General features: G+C 36.0%; 1 protein-coding gene across 1 annotated transcript in view; it reads left to right on the plus strand.

The window, feature by feature from the left end:
* Nucleotides 1-6,967: 6,967 nt before the first annotated feature.
* Nucleotides 6,968-14,383, plus strand: part of LOC117344478 (activated Cdc42 kinase-like) — a 131,763-nt gene continuing 124,347 nt past the window's right edge. Inside the window, exon 1 of the mRNA XM_033907225.1 lies at nt 6,968-7,051. The gene's annotated coding sequence lies outside the window, so the exon portion shown is untranslated. The remainder of the gene's footprint in view (nt 7,052-14,383) is intronic.

Below are 14,383 nucleotides of genomic sequence, written 5' to 3' on the forward strand. Positions count from 1 at the left end.
ACTGCTATTTTTACCTGAAATTTACAACCCGAATTGGGAATTGGATTTTATTTCATTTTAGAAAAATAACATACTTTTTAGCTAGAAGAAACAACCTGTTTTCGGCTGCCAAACAAGGCAAAACTATCACTGACTAGAAAAAATTCAACATTGTATAATTCTTCATGTCAAACATAAGTTATGGGGCGTTGACTGTATTAAAGAGGTATAGTTTACGGTTGATTGGATGCGGCTCATACCTCAGTGGCGTATTTGTTCTGGAGAATGGCTTCACTGATAAATATATACCCATAATGAGATGGGTCAGGCAATGTATTAAAATCACATATATCTCAACATTTTACCAAGTGATCCATATATATTTGAAGGATATTGATCGAAAAACATCCGTTAGCAAACACACACAATGATTGTAATTTACTTTATTGTTGACTTCCAAAACTGTCATTTCATTGTTTTTTTTTTTATCAAATTCATTCATGTCGGAAACAAAACATAACCCTAATTTGTAATTTATCACTGAAACTTTTTGTGACATTTGTGATTAATAGAAGCAGGATATTGTGTTCTAAGAGCATGAAATTACAAGATGTCTTGATGTTTCTGTCATCTCCTTTCTTGAAAGGGGAGTTCATCTGAACATTCACTTGACATTATGTTATGTATACTAATGAATGAAACGTGGCGTTAAACAAGTGATAATTCACCGAAATAAGGTGGTAAACTGTAGCCGAGTAATTTATATTTTCAGCTTCTTTCAATCAATAAGCCTTTCATTAAGACATTCCATCATAATTAAAATCCAAAGATACTGGGAACCCATAATTAAGTTAACTTTAAATTGGACTTAAACATTATACCAGTAACTGAAGCTACTTCAATAAGACTACTTCTCACTGCTACTGGCCATGGAAGTTAATCAAACTTTTTGCAAAAAAAAAGAACAGAAAAATACATCATTAATTCAGCACAGAGGGAAATTTTTATACAACACAATGTAGCGATCTAAAGGTAAACAGTGTCGGTCTCAGACACCAGAGAACTCAAATTATTACGACTACATGTGATGGAACAAGATACTGTAACAACAACAGGTATAATATATATTCCAACTGAAAGGATGAAGGTCAACCATGAAGGAGGGATGAATGTAGGGGAATGGAGGGATGTGGGGTCAACCATGAAGGAGGGATGAATGTAGGGGACTGGAATGTGTGGGGTCAACCTTGAAGAAGGGATGAATATAGGGGATTGGAAGGATGGGGGTCAACCATGAAGGAGGGATGAATGAAGGGGAATGGAGGGATGTGGGGTCAACCATGAAGGAAGGATGAATATAGGGGATTGGAAGGGTGTGGGGTCAACCATGAAGGAGGGATGAATGTAGGGGAATGGAGGGATGTGGGGTCAACCATGAAGGAGGGATGAATGTAGGGGACTGGAAGGGTGTGGGGTCAACCATGAAGGAGGGATGAATGTAGGGGACTGGAAGGATGTGGGGTCAACCATGAAGGAGGGATGAATGTAGGGGACTGGAATGTGTGGGGTCAACCTTGAAGAAGGGATGAATATAGGGGATTGGAAGGATGGGGGTCAACCATGAAGGAGGGATGAATGTAGGGGACTGGAATGTGTGGGGTCAACCTTGAAGAAGGGATGAATATAGGGGATTGGAAGGATGGGGGTCAACCATGAAGGACAGATGAATATAGGGGATTGGAAGGATATGGGGTCAACCTTGAAGAAGGGATGAATGTAGGTGACTGGAATGTGTGGGGTCAATCATGAAGAAGGGATGAATGTAGGGGACTGGAATGTGTGGGGTCAATCATGAAGAAGGATGAATGTAGGGGATTGGAAGGATGGGGGTCAACCATGAAGGAGAGATGAATATAGGGGATTGGAAGGATGGGGGTCAACCATGAAGGAGGGATGAATGTAGGGGACTGGAAGGAAGTGGGGTCAACCATGAAGAAGGGATGAATATAGGGGACTGGAAGGGTGTGGGGTCAATCATGAAGGAGGGATGAATATAGGGGACTGGAATGTGTGGGGTCAACCATGAAGGAGGGATGAATGTAGGGGACTGTAAGGGTGTGGGGTCAACCATGAAGGAGGGATGAATATAGGGGACTGGAATGTGTGGGGTCAATCATGAAGAAGGGATGAATGTAGGGGACTGGAAGGATGTGGGGTCAATCATGAAGAAGGAATGAATGTAGGGGATTTGAAGGGTGTGGGGTCAATCATGAAGGAGGGATGAATATAGGGGACTGGAAGGGTGTGGGGTCAACTATAAAGAAGGAATGAATGTAGGGGACTGGAAGGGTGTGGCGTCAACCATGAAGGAGGGATGAATGTAGGGGACTGGAAGGGTGTGGGGTCAACCATGAAGAAGGGATGAATGTAGGGGACTGGAAGGGTGTGGGGTCAACCATGAAGGAGGGATGAATGTAGGGGACTGGAAGGATGTGGGGTCAACCATGAAGGAGGGATGAATATAGGGGACTGGAAGGGTGTGGGGTCAACCATGAAGGAGGGATGAATGTAGGGGACTGGAAGGATGTGGGGTCAATCATGAAGAAGGAATGAATGTAGGGGACTGGAAGGGTGTGGGGTCAACCATGAAGGAGGGATGAATGTAGGGGACTGGAAGGATGTGGGGTCAACCATGAAGGAGGGATGACTGTAGGGGACTGGAAGGGTGTGAGGTCAACCATGAAGAAGGAATGAATGTAGGGGACTGGAAGGGAATGGCCTGGGCTATCAAATGATTAGAGTGTCTGTCTAGAGTGCGGAGGTCCTTGGAATGACTCCTTATCTGGACGTTGCATTTTTCTTCTCCTGTTACATACACAGACAAAGTGTCTTCAGGTCAGTTCAGGTCAAATTCAGGTCAATATTTTCAGGTCCAATCGACCTGAGCAGATCAGTCGATTCATGTCAAGAAATTGACCTGAAATTGACCTGAATTGACATGAAGACACACTGACTTTAAATGGTGTAACATATATATTAAACAATATTACACCATTTATAATTTGATTGTAAATAAAGAATGAATTAATTTGTGACTATCTCCAAGATGGTGGTTTGTATAAAGCTGATTTATTGCTTTGGTGTTGTTATTGGCATGCTTTATCAATAAATTCTGAATAAATTATAGAATACTTGAATGATTGTCATAAAATAGAGATTAATTTCTCAAAAAACCCTCTTGCTCGCTATTGTTATGAAAACAGATGACCTTGGTGTGTCTGAAAGATACACATTAGCTGCAGCTGTACTGCAGGTTTATTTGTGTTAAACGCCATGGCTGATTACAGGTAGACATTCATACCTGGATCTGTTCTACCTGGGCAGGTGACATGTTCACTTTTGTTGCAGTCGGCAGATGCATGTGGTGTGCATAAAGTTGGCGATTATATAATCACTATACATAATGTACATGTTTACTCTGTGTAATTGTACAGAGCTCTGTGCATGTTGATTATTTTTTGTTTTTAATTAAATAATCTATTCCTTTACTCTGTCAATTACTAGGTGGAACTGTACTACGATGGCCAGGTAGCTCAAATGGTTAAACATCCACATGTCTTCCCTTAAAAATTGGTTTTTGTGTGTCTTTGAGGTCCAGGACCTCATTGAATGAAGGAGGGGTGTATCGGTAGTGGTCATGGTGTCCATCTAGTGTTCAGATGCCCATCGGTTTGTGTCTTAAATTCTGGTCATCTGTGCATCTTTTCTCTATTATTACTCTAATGATCATATTGGTATATGTTAATTATTAAGAGGTCTAAGATGTGAATCTATATCCTGTTAAAGCTTTGTCATAATGCTGAATTATCTAAACTTTTCTGTCAGTGTAATGTAGAGAATACAGAAGAAAACCCTGGATGTTGAATTGAGGTTCTTTAGTTCCAACGTCTACTCCCTTTGGATAGACTCTGTAACCCTCATGTGTAACAGAAACTTGTTCGGCTTGTTTATGGACTTACCGACTCCCACAATAGTTCTCTTCATGCAAAGATGATTAATATAAAACTTTGCCAGTAAACAATTTTTTTACATAGATTTTTTTAAAATTTGTTCAAAGTACCATTGTCCATCCTTAAATAATTCTTATTATTTTTGACAGAGGATAACTGTTGTTATAAAAATTCCTATGTAAGTTCCATTGGGTTCCGAAGTTGTGTATGTGCAATTTTGAAAAAGGTCCGATAAACAAAATGGCACACAGCTGGCTATGGCATCTTGGGATTTTGAAAGATGAAGTTTGTTATTACTATTTCTTTAAACAAATGTATGGATTTTTCTTAAATTTGATGTCTTAGTTTCCCTTGTTTACCATACCTTATATTTCAATTGTTATTGCTAGATCATACTATTCTTCGTATGAGGAAAGACCTACCAATGACCTTGATTAAAAGAAATAAAGGTCAACACACAGACACACCTGCCAATTCAACCTCCTTCGTTAAAGAGGAAAATTCTTAACCTATATTTACTAATTGTGAATAATTTCAAAGAAGAATTAAGTCATAGAAAGAGCAGCTTTAACATATGTAATTTTACAGTTGTAAGGTATCAGTGTTATAGTTATACAATTGTTTCAGTGATGTAGTTTTACAATTGTAAGATGTCAGTGATGTAGTTTTACAATTGTAAGGTGTCGGTGATGTAGTTTTACAATTGTAAGGTGTCAGTGATGTAGTTTTACAGTTGTAAGGTGTCAGTGATGTAGTTTTACAGTTGTAAGGTATCAGTGTTATAGTTATACAATTGTTTCAGTGATGTAGTTTTACAATTGTAAGGTGTCAGTGATGTAGTTTTACAATTGTAAGGTGTCAGTGATGTAGTTTTACAGTTGTAAGGTGTCAGTGATGTAGTTTTACAGTTGTAAGGTGTCAGTGATGTAGTTTTACAGCTGTTAGGTATCAGTGATGAAGTTTTACAATTGTAAGGTGTCGGTGATGTAGTTTTACAATTGTAAGGTGTCGATGATGTAGTTTTACAATTGTAAGGTGTCGATGATGTAGTTTTACAGTTGTAAGGTGTCAGTGATGAAGTTTTACAATTGTAAGGTGTCGGTGATGTAGTTTTACAATTGTAAGGTGTCGATGATGTAGTTTTACAGTTGTAAGGTGTCAGTGATGTTGTTTTACAGTTGTAAGGTGTCAGTGATGTAGTTTTACAGTTGTTAGGTGTCAGTGATGAAGTTTTACAGTTGTAAGGTGTCAGTGATGTAGTTTTACAATTGTAAGGTGTCGATGATGTAGTTTTACAGTTGTAAGGTGTCGATGATGTAGTTTTACAGTTGTAAGGTGTCGGTGATGTAGTTTTACAGTTGTAAGGTATTGGTGATGTAGTTTTACAATTGTAAGGTGTCAGTGATGTAGTTTTACAATTGTAAGGTGTCAGTGATGTAGTTTTACAGTTGTTAGGTGTCGGTGATGTAGTTTTACAGTTGTAAGGTGTCAGTTATGTAGTTTTACAATTATTAGGTATTAATGTAGTTTTACAATTGTAAAGTGTCAGTGATGTAGTTTTACAGTTGTAAGATGTCGGTGATGTAGTTTTACAGTTGTAAGGTGTCGGTGATGTAGTTTTACAATTGTAAGGTGTCAGTGATGTAGTTTTACAATTGTAAGGTGTCGAAGATGTAGTTTTACAATTGTAAGGTGTCAGTGATGTAGTTTTACAGTTGTAAGGTGTCGGTGAAGTAGTTTTACAATTGTAAGTTGTCAGTGATGTAGTTTTACAATTGTAAGGTGTCGAAGATGTAGTTTTACAATTGTAAGGTGTCAGTGATGTAGTTTTACAATTGTAAGGTGTCAGTGATGTAGTTTTACCATTGTAAGGTGTCAGTGATGTAGTTTTACAATTGTAAGGTGTCAGTGATGTAGTTTTACAATTGTAAGGTGTCAGTGATGTAGTTTTACAATTGTAAGGTGTCAGTGATGTAGTTTTACAATTGTAAGGTGTCGGTGATGTAGTTTTACAGTTGTAAGGTGTCGGTGATGTAGTTTTACAATTGTAAGGTGTCGAATGATGTAGTTTTACAATTGTAAGGTGTCAGTGATGTAGTTTTACAGTTGTAAGGTGTCGGTGATGTAGTTTTACAAGTTGTAAGGTGTCGATGATGTAGTTTTACAGTTGTTAGGTGTCAGTGATGTAGTTTTACAATTGTAAGGTGTCGGTGATGTAGTTTTACAGTTGTTAGGTGTCAGTGATGTAGTTTTACAATTGTAAGGTGTCGGTGATGTAGTTTTACAGTTGTAAGGTGTCGGTGATGTAGTTTTACAATTGTAAGGTGTCGATGATGTAGTTTTACAGTTGTAAGGTGTCGATGATGTAGTTTTACAATTGTAAGGTGTCGATGATGTAGTTTTACAGTTGTAAGATGTCGGTGATGTAGTTTTACAATTGTAAGATGTCGATGATGTAGTTTTACAATTGTAAGGTGTCGGTGATGTAGTTTTACAATTGTAAGGTGTCGATGATGTAGTTTTACAATTGTAAGGTGTCGATGATGTAGTTTTACAATTGTAAGGTGTCGATGATGTAGTTTTACAGTTGTAAGGTTTTGGTGATGTAGTTTTACAGTTGTAAGGTTTTGGTGATGTAGTTTTACAATTGTAAGGTGTCAATGATGTAGTTTTACAGTTGTAAGGTGTCGATGATGTAGTTTTACAGTTGTAAAGTGTTTGTGATATAGTTTTACAATTGCATCAGTGATGTAGTTTACAATTGGAATATGTCTGTGATGTAATTTTACAATTGTTAGATATCAGTTTGTTTAACAGAGGCCTATTGATGTAATAAATTCTTTTTGGCTTGGAATTTTAAACATGTGCAGTCTCCCCATAGACAATTATGCCAGATGAATAATAACTACTCTGTAAGAATATATACACTGGTAACTAGTATATAGTATGATAATTCTACATTTATCACCTCATTTCAGTACCTTAGATGGTGATATAACAATGTGATGACAAAGTGTTCAGACCAAGATGGCTTACACAGGATTATGAATGAAACAATACAGGTAAGATTTATTTTCTCAGATGCTTAAACAAAGACTGGCCTACCTGTCTCTAGAATATTGAAATTACAATTAAAATGAGACTTAATTTTGATCTCTTAGAGATCTGTCCGATTATCAAACAAGGGGGATAACCTTGGATGGGAATTAGTCTACATGCAGTTCTTTACATAATGTAATGTATGGGTTGGCCTGGGAGCCCATTGAAGTTGTTTAATCTATATCAGGATTAATTTGTATTTTGTAAGCTTTAAATACCCCTGGTAGATTATAAGTTGCAAATAATTAGCAATACATGTTGTATATTGAAATTCTGGATTGTATTCTTGATGGAATGGTGATTCAGACAGTTTAATTGTGTTTACTTCTTGTTAAACGATGTTTGACTACACAGAACATATTACATGTCAGTTGCAGGACAGACAACCTATATCTAATAAGAGTTGTATTTTGTTACTGAAGACCTGCAATCCATTGTGCTGTCTGTATAGCTAACTGATCTGTACCACCCTGACACTTGATCCCTTCCTTGATTACAAACATTTTCAAGATGATCAAGATTCTATCTGATATGGACACTGCAGTTGATAAAGATTTAAATTGACATGGACATAATAGCTTAGCTATAGCATATAGACTTGTTAAATTGACAACAGACTGTTCTCTGTGTGCCAGGATCTACTTTTAATGTCTTAAAGATAAAAGGATATACTGAACGAGAGGTGTATCATATTTATTAACTCGCCTATCAAGCCTATAGTCATGATATTTGGTATTTCAGGTTTCGTGGATAGGATCTCACAAAAATTTGAAAGGAAATCACCTTGACCTATATTTAAGGTTATAGGGGTCGAATTTGTTAAAAAAACAACAACATTCAAATGCCTTCTCATAAACCTAAGGCCTATAATCATATTTGGCTGGCAGGTTCCTTGGATGGCACCTCACAATGTTTGCGGCAAAGAAATGACCTTGATCGATATTCAAGGTCACATCGGTTAAATTTCTTAAAGAATTCAAATGACGTACTTCTCACAAACCAAAAGGCCTAGAATCATGGTATTTGGCTCGAAGGTTCCACTCAACAAAGTTTGCAAAAATAAATGACGTTGATCCATATTCAGGGTCACAAAGGTCAACTTTGTTCTAACTTCTTCTGATTAACTAAAAGTCCTGAAATCAACATGTGTAGCTTTCTTGGATGGAGCCGCACATTGTTTTCATAAAAAATTGTCTTGAACTGTAATCAAGGTCACATTGGTCATATTTGTTTAAGCATTTCAGTTCTTCTGATTAACTCAAAAGGTACAGAAGCAAGTTACATCAAAGAAGAGTATACCAGGTGAGCGATGCAGGCCTACTGGACCTTTTGTTCTGTAATAAGCCCAGGGGCCAACAAATAATCTTCACTCAATGTCTGAGGCAGGCTTACTGAAGGACAATGACTTATTTGTGCATTTTCACTGAGCTGCTGTGGACATGGATGGACTTATTGTCAAATTAATAAGAGAAGGGACAGTGACAATTTGTGAGGTAGATGAGGTGGTCGTTTGTAAAGCTAATTGTAAAATAATGTTTTTAGACATTGCCACATTGATATGTTCAGTTTTTCTCTATATATTAATAAAATAAAAATGTTATGTTAATTTATGCATGCAGACGAGAACATATTAACATGGATATTCCTGTGGTTTCAGGGGACAGCTTTATCCTTATAGTCCAGGGTTATGTCTGAAGAATTAGCATATACTTAGCATTGCATAATCTACTTAAAGTGATAACTTGTATCTCTGTCTGGAGTTCTCAAATAGGTCAGTTGGCTGTGGTTTCTTAAGACAGGTCCAGTTCTCATTGAAATCACAAAGTCGTCTGATAACACAGATGCATGGCCTCTTACTGAACGTGGTCATTGTGGAAATGACTCTTTCTGCATCAGCAGAAATGACTTTTGTCAAAACAGAAAGAGTTCTATAACTTTGTAACAGGTTTGGTGCTAAAACCCTGGCTGTTAATAGGATGTTAAACAAAATAAACCATACTTAATTCACTGTTGGACTGTTTCCATGATATTTTCTGATGAATAAGCATTGCTATATTCTTTGTCAAAAAAAAAAAAAAAAAAAGCTTTGGTTCAGTTAACATTGACTGATCCATATTACCATAGCAACATGTTATTACCTGATTTAACCTTCTATTAATCATTAAAACAATCTCAGGATCAAAATAGTTTAGAGATGTGTATTTAGCTGGGTCATCATACTTTTCCTGACGGTGATTTTTCATTGGTTACTTAATCTTTCAGAAAGGTTCTACATGACCGCGAGTGATTTAGATGTGTCTATAATCATGAGTTGGCAGTTTAGCTTCCACTGGTTGCCTTTCATAATGTCAGTCTGAAGAGTTCTCTGTGTCAAGGGAGGTAATTATAGGGTAGGTGACCGGTTTACTGCAGGTAAACCTGATCCCTAGTGGTTAACATCATTAGCCTGTTTGCTCTATTTCCAGCACCAGGTAGCACTGTTATAAGTCATGAATTTGTAGCTATATTGTTCATTTTAATTTATTCTAAGCCTAGGTAATAATTTTAACTCACTTGCCTTAGCTGTATGCAATCAACTTTTTTCTATTAAATGACTTCTCAAATACCACAAGGAATAGGATCAAGATATTAAGCAGGTTAAGTTCCTGGGATGAAACCAGACAAAGATTGGGAAAAAGAAATGACTTTGACGCAAAATGAAGGTCACAGAGTGCAAAGGACTTCTTCTTATTAAATTCTAGAATCAAGGTTTATGGCTGATAGGTTTAAGAGATGAATCTTGATAATGTTTTTGAAAAGAAATTACAATGACCTTCATTCAAGGTCACAGGGGTCAAATTTGTTAAAACACTTTAACAGCGTCTTCTGACTAACCAAAAGCCTTGGAATCAAGATATTTGGCTTGTAGGTTTCTGGTATTACACTCAATTAAGATTTCAAAAGAAGTGACCTTGCCCATATATATTCAAGGTCACAAGGGTAATATTTTTATAAACATCAAAAGAAATTCTTTTGATTAATTGAGAGGCAAAGAAGCAGCATGCAGTGAGTACTTGGTAAGCAATGAAGTCTCATTTCATTTCATATAGCGTCCAGAACGTTACTGTTTAAAACAGCTGTTGTCATGATTATTTTTCAGTAACAGATTGCATTAAATGAAACCTACAGATTTGCTTATTTAGTGAAATATGCTTTACCAATCTATTCCATACACAATACATAATAAATTATTCATTATGAGATCTTGGAAGTGTGCGACTTCATTGATTTAATTCTTTGCAAAAACTTGACATGAAAATTGATTTTAAAGTCATGTCATCAGAGATAATTAACTGACTGCGATTCAGTTTGAAATAAATTGATTAAGCCGTTCAAATTCTTCAGTTATAAATAAGGTCTGTAGGTTGTGGTAGAGGATACCAGCACTAATGACAGCAAGGCCTACACAGTTCTGGTCTTTCGTGCGTTTGTCTGCATGGTCTCTCGTGCGTTTGTTTTAGACACAGCTTCTGTATGCCTTGGGAAGTGGCGAATATAATTATACAGACATTGATTTCAGATTAAATGTCTAATCATCTAATGTTAAATAACTGCTTGTGGGAACATTTCAAAGATAAAAGCTAAAGATAAAAAGTGATAGGAGTGGACAGAAAATTGATGTTTGATAACTACATTAAATTTTCTTGTTGTCTTATTTCTCCATTGTATTTGAATTGTATTAATTACACAACCACACATAAATAGATCGCTAATGGATAAGGATTGCATTTTAAATTGAAATAACGAGAGTTTTAGCAATTTTTTTTGCACTGCTTGATATGAAGTTGAGTGAAAAACCTTGAGTGAATTGTCATACAATATAATCCATACAGAAAGTTGTTTAATGAGTCGTTTGTTTGTCTTTATTACAAGAGCTTGTCTCAACCTGACTTTCCCATGTATGTATATGGTCGTCGCATATAGAAAATTAAGGTATGAAATGAGATGGTTTGGCATATGTAGATTTCATCTAGATGAGTTGCTCAGTTAAAACGTTCCGACCCACATAAACTCATATCAAGCTTTATTTATTTTACAACATAACAAGTTATCAACTAATATTAACTATTCCAATTGGCCCGGATGGAAGTGTGTGTGGGTTCTTAATGTGGGAGGAAACCAGAGTTCTCGGAGAAAACCCACATGGTTGGGCAGGTGACCCCCATATTTTCATACGCCCAGCAAATTTTACAGATGTATTATGGTATCCTATGGCGTTGTCTGTCCATTCAGCATAAGCTTCTGTTTGTCTAGCGATCTCCTAATTTTTTGACCAATTTCTTTGAAACTTGGTTTATATCATAATGATGATATGAAGTTGTAATTAAGTCCCTGAAAAGAATTTCGATTTGTCTAGTTTTGCAAAAGTTATAACTGTTTATTCATTTCAAGATATGACTTTTGTCTGATGATCGTCTTCATTTTTTGACAGAATTTTGAAATTTTTGTAGGCTTTATAATCATGATATGAAGATTTGTTTGCCCAAAAAGAATTTTGATTCAGTCAACTATTTTTGTAAAATTTATTGCCCTTTGTTCATTTCAGTATTTAATTTTTGTCTGGATATCTACATTTTTCAACCGATTTTCTTTAAAACTTGCCAGGATTTATAATCATAAGTTCTTATGTTTGACTGAAAATAGTTTTGATTCTATTATGTTTGCAAAATTCATTGCCATTTGTTCATTTCTAGTACTTTGATCTTATCTGGAGATCTTCTGTAGTTTTCTATCCATTTCTTTGAAACTTGGTAGCTTTATAATTATGACATCAGGTAATGTTTGATGAGTTGGAGACCTTTAAGTACGTGTTTTCCTCGAACTCTAAGAAAATTGAACATTGAAGCGAAAGGTGAAATTTAGTATAGCATGCCAGCTAGCCATTCTTAAGGTGATGCAAATCTTATTTGAATACAAAATAGTATATAACCTGTGATACTTTTGTTTCTCATTGGATCAGGGAATTGAACCCAGATTGACTAAGTGAAAGTCAGGTGGATTACCAGTTTTCCACTGCACTGTCCAACCCCCCATTTTCAGTTGGAATCACTCAGTCGGACCATCATACATAAAGTTCTAAAGCAATTGCTTTTGTCAAAGTTTAGCTGAATATATATTACAGTTATTTGCTTTGATGTGAATTTTTTTTTTTAGCATGCTAATTACTTTCATCATTATTAATCAGCGTTAGTACAGAGAATTCTAAAAACTATATGTAATCCATTGACAAGTAAGTGACACGGGGGCAATGGGCCTCTTGGAAATATTTGTTTGATAATGTAATGATGTCAAGCTGTCATGTGACTGTTAAAGCGTGTTGGCCTACTATTTATTAGATATCTCCCTTTATACATTATTTGGTTGATGCTGTGATGATGAAGAGCTCCCAGGTGACCATGAAGGCCTGTAGGCCCCTTAATTATTCCCCTTAATGTAGTGTATTGAAATGTTACACTATATACTGTAATGAAATTATCCTTAGGTCAAATTTATGTTTTAATTGTAATTTTCAATATTTTCTTCAAAAATTTAACTTTACTGAAAAATGATTTAACTTGCTAAAGACTAAGGGAAGCATTATGTATCAGCTGATATCTAACACATTGAAGAATACATTATTGGATACCATATTTGACCTAATGAGCGACAGTGCCCTTATAAAAACACAACGGGAACACATTTGATAAAGTCATGTACAGGGAAAAGTTTCCATGTGAAATCTTGGTGGGAAAAAAATAAAATGTAGAGAACAATCCATAACCTTTTGTTGAAACACTAAAGATTATATTAACAGATCAGGGAGGTAGAGAACTCTGTATATGTTTCAATTAGCCCACCCATCCTCATTTACTGAATTAAGGTAGGGGTGTACTTATAGGGACAGGTGCCCCTATTAGGTAGAATACGGTACATACTTTCTGAATGTTCATTAGCATATCAATATAGAACTAATATCCTTATTACTGAGTCTGTAGGGCTGTAGGCCTTGTGCTTATTCACATGTGTGCGAACCATGGCTTAAAGATCGCTATCAATGTATAATTTACTGGAAAAAATCAATTGATGGAACATTTGATCTGGTTGTCTGATGTCTGTGTTTGAGCATATTTCGGTGCTGCAGAGTGCGGCGACATGGACTTCAGTTTAGATGTTTTGTAATATTTTTCCAAATGAATTATAATTAAAATGCTTTGTAGGTTTTCTTTCTTTTCTTAATGAATTAAGTTATGATTTAAAAGCCTGTGTGCATATATGTTCAGTAGATATGCTTAATGTTACATGTCTGATTTCAAACTGACGTGAATTGATAATATATGAACATTCTAATATTACATCAAAATTGTTTTATAAAAAAATATTTAATGATTAGTTAAAATGGATTTATAACATTAATACCAGTAATTATTTTCCAACTCTTTGTAATTTACGTGATCGAGATAGTTCAGGTTTAAAATTTCAAGTTTCGGAAAATCAGTTATAGACCTTTCTTTCAGAAGTACAGCATGGAATGTATAATTTTAGCTACTCTTTAAATAATTAAGTTTTACCCTTAAATAAGGTCTATAATCACGGCCGAAAAAATTAAATCTCCATCTGAAATATGAACGGTTGATTCCAAAGTTTGATCCATATAATGTGTGTTTAATTTAGAATTAATCAGATGTTGGTTGTTAACTATGTTTTAATAATATATAAGAGGTAATCAAATGTAGTATTGTTTTAACTTTCATCAGACTTGAGGCTATTATGAAGCTTTTAATGAAAAATATTTGCAGAGAAGCTCAACTTTGAAGTCTCAGAAAAAGCCTAGTGATGACCCAGTCTAAGAGTTTTGACCAGGTAGACTACAGACACAGTCTAAGTTTTGACCAGGTAGACTAGAGGCACAGTCTAAGAGTTTTGACCAGGTAGACTAGAGGCACAGTCTAAGAGCTTTGACCAGGTAGACTAGAGGCACAGTCTAAGAGTTTTGACCAGGTAGACTACAGACACAGTCTAAGAGCTTTGACCAGGTAGACTAGAGGCACAGTCTAAGAGTTTTGACTAGGTAGACTACAGACACAGTCTAAGAGTTTTGACCAGGTAGACTACAGGCACAGTCTAAGAGTTTCGACCAGGTAAACTATAGCACAGTCTAAGAGTTTTGACCAGGTAGGCTACAGTCACAGTCTAAGAGTTTTGACCAGGTAGACTACAGGCACAGTCAAAGTGTTTTGACCAGGTAGACTATAGCACAGCCTAAGAGTTTCGACCAG

This window comes from Pecten maximus, chromosome 16 (assembly GCF_902652985.1).
Source record: "Pecten maximus chromosome 16, xPecMax1.1, whole genome shotgun sequence".
Lineage (NCBI taxonomy): Eukaryota > Metazoa > Mollusca > Bivalvia > Pectinida > Pectinidae > Pecten > Pecten maximus.